Here is a 6,000-nt window from a genome sequence, read left to right as displayed (position 1 = left end):
CTAATAGATGTCGCTGTCATTGTTTTTGAGACCCCGCGGCGCCGGTTGTTGTTTTGCTGAGTCTTCTTTACATAAGAGGACTTAAGTATACAAGAGAGTACATAAGAGAGTACATAAGTGAGTGCATAAGAGAGTATATAAGAGAGTACATAAGAGAGTGCATAAGAGAGTGCATAAGAGAGTATATAAGAGAGTACATAAGAGAGTACATAAGAGAGTACATAAGAGAGTATATAAGAGAGTACATAAGAGAGTATATAAGAGAGTACATAAGAGAGTGCATAAGAGAGTACATAAGAGAGTGCATAAGAGAGTGCATAAGAGAGTATATAAGAGAGTACATAAGAGAGTACATAAGAGAGTACATAATAGGAGTACATAAGAGAAGTATGTAAGAGGAGTACATAAGAGAGTACATAATATCAGTACATAAGAGAAGTATATAAGAGGAGTACATAAGAGAGTACATAATAGGAGTACATAATAGAAGTATATAAGAGAGTACATAAGAGAGTACATAATAGGAGTATATAAGAGTACAAAATAGGAGTATATAAAAGAGTACATAATATGAGTATATAATAGAGTACATAAGAGTGTACATTTAAATAAAACTACTTTTACGGATTTTATCGCGTTATACTAATATTATTTAATCCCGACGTTTCGGATCCTTTACAGCATCCATGGTCAACAAAACAAAACAACAACAAAATGTAGGGTAGCTGTTTGTAACTGAACAGGCTTTGGGATACTTCCTTTCCTATCCTTTTCCTCCCTATTCTACATCGTCACAAAGCACCGAACGCAACCAAAACTGCGCATCGAGCGCCATCTATGGAACTCATAGACAAAACTCCAGTTTCAAACTCAGGAATGGCCGGCCGGCATCGATAACTGCGCGCGCGGTGTAAAAAATCAAATAAAACCTGTGAATACGACTAAAAGTGCTCTGGTGTTGTGATCCCTGTGTTCCTGGCATCCTGTAAGTACTTGATCTTTCATTTATTTAATCTCACAGCCTGTTTCTAGCAAAATACCTAAATCAAGGCGTCCCCGGCTGGACGCCAAACTCAATCATATTTGTGGTCCATTTCGAGCGCGAATACCTGTAGATTACAGTTTATTCAAGCATTCTCAGGTTCAATTTCTATCGAAAACTCTGAGATTATCTAGATTTATCAATTTTAAAAGTATTATCCTACTAAATATTGTTAGTCATACTCGCCGTGAGTAACCTATGCGGATTCACAGGTCATCTTCATTTAGTCGGGTTATATTACAATAATTTTCGTAACTATTTACAAAGTAAATTGTTTACTATCTTATTATATGAATATAACTATTCACAATTAAAACTATTTCACCTAAACGTATTTATGTACACCTAATACAATCTCAACTTAGGTTCGCATTTCATACGTGATTTCTTAATACCTACATACTTTACGAAACAAAAACAAAATGGAGGAGGGCAAACTAAAACTTCTTCAATCTCAACGCGAATATGTCTATCGTGATATTCAAATCCTTTATGACTTATCAATAGCTATGATTCAAGATCATTCAAAGGTATCGTCGTTCAAGGCGAGATATTCTCGGATACATTCAATTCGCGAAGAATTTGTTTCGTTATGTAGTAAAATACAAGCATTGGAGTTAGCTATAAAACCTGAAGCACAAGTGTCCCAAAAATCTTTGAGTTCGTTTGATGATTTGTACTATGCCGTAATCAGTGCAGCGGCTGACTTGCCTACTACCGAGAAGAGCGGCAACGTCGACGGAACGTCCTCGCATACGTCATCGGTTCTAGAGCGAGCGGAAGTAAAATCTAACTCGGGACGTAACGCGCGGCTACCTAAACTTGAGTTGCCTAAATTCGATAGTAAAATAGAAAACTGGCAAACATTTTATGATATTTACAAAAGTTTGATTCACGATAATAAGTCGATTTCGGAAATAGAAAAATTTCATTATTTAGCGTCTTGTTTACAAGGCCCCGCTTTGTCTATTGTCAAAGGAGTTCCGATGACCGCCGATAATTACGAAGTCGTTTTTAATAGTTTAATCGAGCGTTATCAAAACAAGCGTCTTATAGCTTTGTCATATCTTGATAAATTTTTCAACCTGCCAGCTGTAAAATCAGGCAACTTCCAAGACCTGCAAAAGTTAACAGGTGAGGCTTATGAGGCTTACCATGCTCTCCAATCAATGAAAATCGAAAACTTAGGTGATTTTGTTTTGTTTTATTTAACATCGCGTTCGCTCGATCCGGACACGCGCATTCGATTCGAAACTCAAACAAACATTTCGCAAATACCTACCTTTTGTGAATTGTTAAAGTTTCTTCAAGATTATGTTAAAATCTTAGAAACTAATCAGCTATCTTCTAAATCTACAAATAATAATAATTCTAGTACCCCGCGTAAACTCGCGTGTACAAAATTTCCGATCGCACCCGCACCGCGCGGGCAAAATAGCAGCGGACAAAAACGCTCATCTTATCTCGCTAAATCTAACTCGCTTGCAAATGTGGCTTGTGCTCATTGCAATAATGCGCACTCAATTTATCAGTGCCCTACCTTTCAATCTTTAGACTCTCGTGCTAGACTCGCATTAATAAAAACTAAAAATAATATGTGTACAAACTGTTTACGTACAAATCACGTCATAGAAAAATGCTTATCAAAAATGACTTGTACGGTGTGTGGTTTACGTCATCACACCCTGTTGCATATAGACCAAGCGCCATCCACTAGCGCCGGCGCGTCCACTGAAGCAAACGTTACAGCTCATTCTCACGCTGCAGTTCCCAACCGCGATATGGTTTTACTAGGAACCTGTCAGGTGCGCGCGCTCAACACCGCCGCCGGCACGCAATGTACCGTGCGCGCACTCGTTGACAGTGGGGCGCAGGATTGTTTTATTACTTCTGCATGCGCAAAAACACTTGGGTTGAAACTCCGCCGGTGCAATCTGACCATAGCCGGACTAGGACAAAACTCAGTTACACACGTAAAGGGGGTGACAGACTGCACTATACTACCTGTACATGGTGATGCTCCGCACTTTAATATCAAACCAGTCGTATTAGATAACATCACAGCTCTAATACCTAGCGTTAAAGTACCATCAGTCGTTCGAGAACGCTCCAAACATCTCGTGTTAGCTGATCGCGACTATGATGTTCCCGCCAAAATTGATTTATTAATAGGGGCGGAGCTATTCCACGATATTTATGACGGTCAACGTATCAATCTGGGGCCCGGTTTACCTACCGCTCTGCATAGCGTTTTCGGGTGGATTTTAACAGGGGCAGTCAATTCTAATTCTGTACCCTTGAACACAGCGTGCTCTTTAGTGGCCACCACATTTAAATTAGAGGAACAAATTCAAAAATTTTGGGAAGTGGAGGAACCACCACGCACTATTATCACCGTACCCGAGAATGATACCTGCGAACGTATGTACACAGATCTAACCTATCGCGAACCTAACGGCCGATATGTCGTACCTATCCTCTTAAAGGAAGGCGATCGGTCATTGGGTGAATCTTACAATAATACACTCTCGCGTTTTACTAATCTTGAAAAGAAACTTAATCGTCAGACTGAACTTAAATCCGATTATGTAAACTTTATGCGCGAGTACGAGAATTTAAATCATATGTATCCTGCACCTGACCCTGCAGTACCTACTCTCAATCGTTATCTCATCCCTCACAGTTGCGTCGTTCGCCCAGAGAGCACGACCACTAAATTGAGAGTAGTATTCGATGCTAGCTCTAAAACTACTAACGGTCTTTCTTTAAATGACATTGTTTATACTGGCCCAAAGCTTCAAGTAGATATTGTAGACATCATAACTGGCTTCAGATTACACACGGTAGTTGTAACGTGTGACATATCCAAGATGTATAGAGGGATCTTAATAAGACCGGAGGATCGGAATTATCAACACATACTATGGCGAGAATCTCCCAGTGATCCAGTAAAAGAGTACGAACTCGCGACTGTCACCTACGGAGTTAGTAGTTCACCTTATCTGGCCATCCGCACCCTCCACCAATTAGCTGTCGATCATGGCGCCGCGTATCCACGTGCAGCTGAAGCTCTTCTTCATGAGACATATGTCGACGATATAACTAGTGGCGCGCCCTCTGTACGTGAAGCTATAGAACTAAAAAATCAACTTATCTCTTTGCTAGGTTGTGCTCAACTTGAGCTCCGAAAATGGAGTAGTAATTCGCAATCGGTCCTTAATACTTTGCCAGTAGATCATTGTCAAAAACCTAAACTTTTTTCTGATGAAAGCGATAAATCAACTTTAAAAATCTTAGGAGTCCAATATGACCCTGTGAGTGACAACTTCAGTTATTCACACTCCCCTATCGAGGACGGTGAATGTACCAAGCGTTCAATCTTATCTAGCATCGCGCGTATTTTCGATCCTCTAGGGTGGCTTACACCTTGTATCCTAAAAGCCAAATTGCTCCTTCAAGATTTGTGGCGTCTTAATCTTTCATGGGACGAACCTGTGCCCAGGGATGTAGCTGTAGAATGGCAAACCTTTATAGCTGATCTCCATAACTTAAATCTAATACAAATCCCTCGTAGGATTATACCTTCTCAATCTAAAGCATTTCAACTCATCGGATTTTGTGATGGATCCACGAAAGCATATGGCTGTTGTGTTTATCTTCGTGTCGCCACCCCTCACGGTGTTCAAGTTTATCTTTTAATTGCTAAGTCCAAGGTTGCACCTCTGAAAGTGTTGACTGTTAACCGTTTAGAGTTGTGCAGTGCTGTATTGCTGGTCAAAGTAATAAATCGCATTCACTCCTTGCTTAGTTCTAAAATCATCTTAAATAAATCTACCTTGTTTACAGACAGCTCGACTGTATTGTCGTGGTTGAATACTGAGCCACACAAACTTAAGACCTTCGTTGCTCACAGAGTAGTCCTTATTAACGACAGTCCTGTGCCAACTGAGTGGCGACATGTGTCCACCCATGACAACCCAGCCGACGTCTGTAGTCGTGGCTTATCATGCCTATCTCTATCTTCAGCTCAAATTTGGTGGTCTGGCCCTCAGTGGTTGCACCACGAACCCTTTAACTGGCCTGTATCAGCAGTTGAAGTGTCAGATAACGTGCCAGAACTTAAGCCCTCATCACGCGCGTGTCACACAACTGTGACGCGTGAAGCTGACTTACTCGATTCCATCATGGAACGCCACTCCTCTCTTTCCCACGTGGAAAGAGTGGTTGCATGGATCAATCGTTTCATTAAAAACGCGAAAGCAAAACGTTCTGACCGTAACTTACTACCTTACCTCACAGCCGCTGAACTAAGTCAGTCTCTGGACCATCTAACAAAATATGTTCAACAGCAAAGTTTTAATGATGTCATATCTTTGATTGCATCCAATAGACCCTTACCTAAACATTTATCTAAACTCTCTCCATTTGTGGACACTCGCGGAATCTTGCGAGTGGGGGGACGTCTTAAGCACGCGTCGTTACCTTGTCACGTCAAACATCCATATCTGTTGCCTAAAACTTCCCGACTGAGTACTCTTCTTATCGACCACTTTCATGCAACTTACCTTCATTGTGGGCCTCGTCTACTCCAATCTTTAGTTATGCGTCGATATTGGATACTCGGCGTCAGGAATCTCATCAGATCGCGTTTATCAAAATGCGTGATTTGTTTTAAAATCAAACCGATTCCACTTCAACCTTTTCAAGGTGATCTTCCACCTTCCCGACTACAAACGGGTCATTGTTTTCAAACAATCGGCATCGACTTCGGAGGTCCGTTTATCATAAAAGAAAGTAGACGCCGTAACGCCAAAACTTACAAAGCATATCTTTGCCTCATAGTATGCCACGCTACCAAGGCAGTTCATCTCGAGCTCGTCACCGAGCTCACATCTGAAGCGTTTATAGCGGCCTTGGATCGTTTTGTATCACGCAGAGGACTTTGTCACTCTATAGTC

The sequence above is a fragment of the Helicoverpa zea genome, chromosome 28 (genome assembly GCF_022581195.2).
Source record: "Helicoverpa zea isolate HzStark_Cry1AcR chromosome 28, ilHelZeax1.1, whole genome shotgun sequence".
NCBI classification, from domain to species: domain Eukaryota; kingdom Metazoa; phylum Arthropoda; class Insecta; order Lepidoptera; family Noctuidae; genus Helicoverpa; species Helicoverpa zea.
This window is presented reverse-complemented; position numbering follows the sequence as displayed.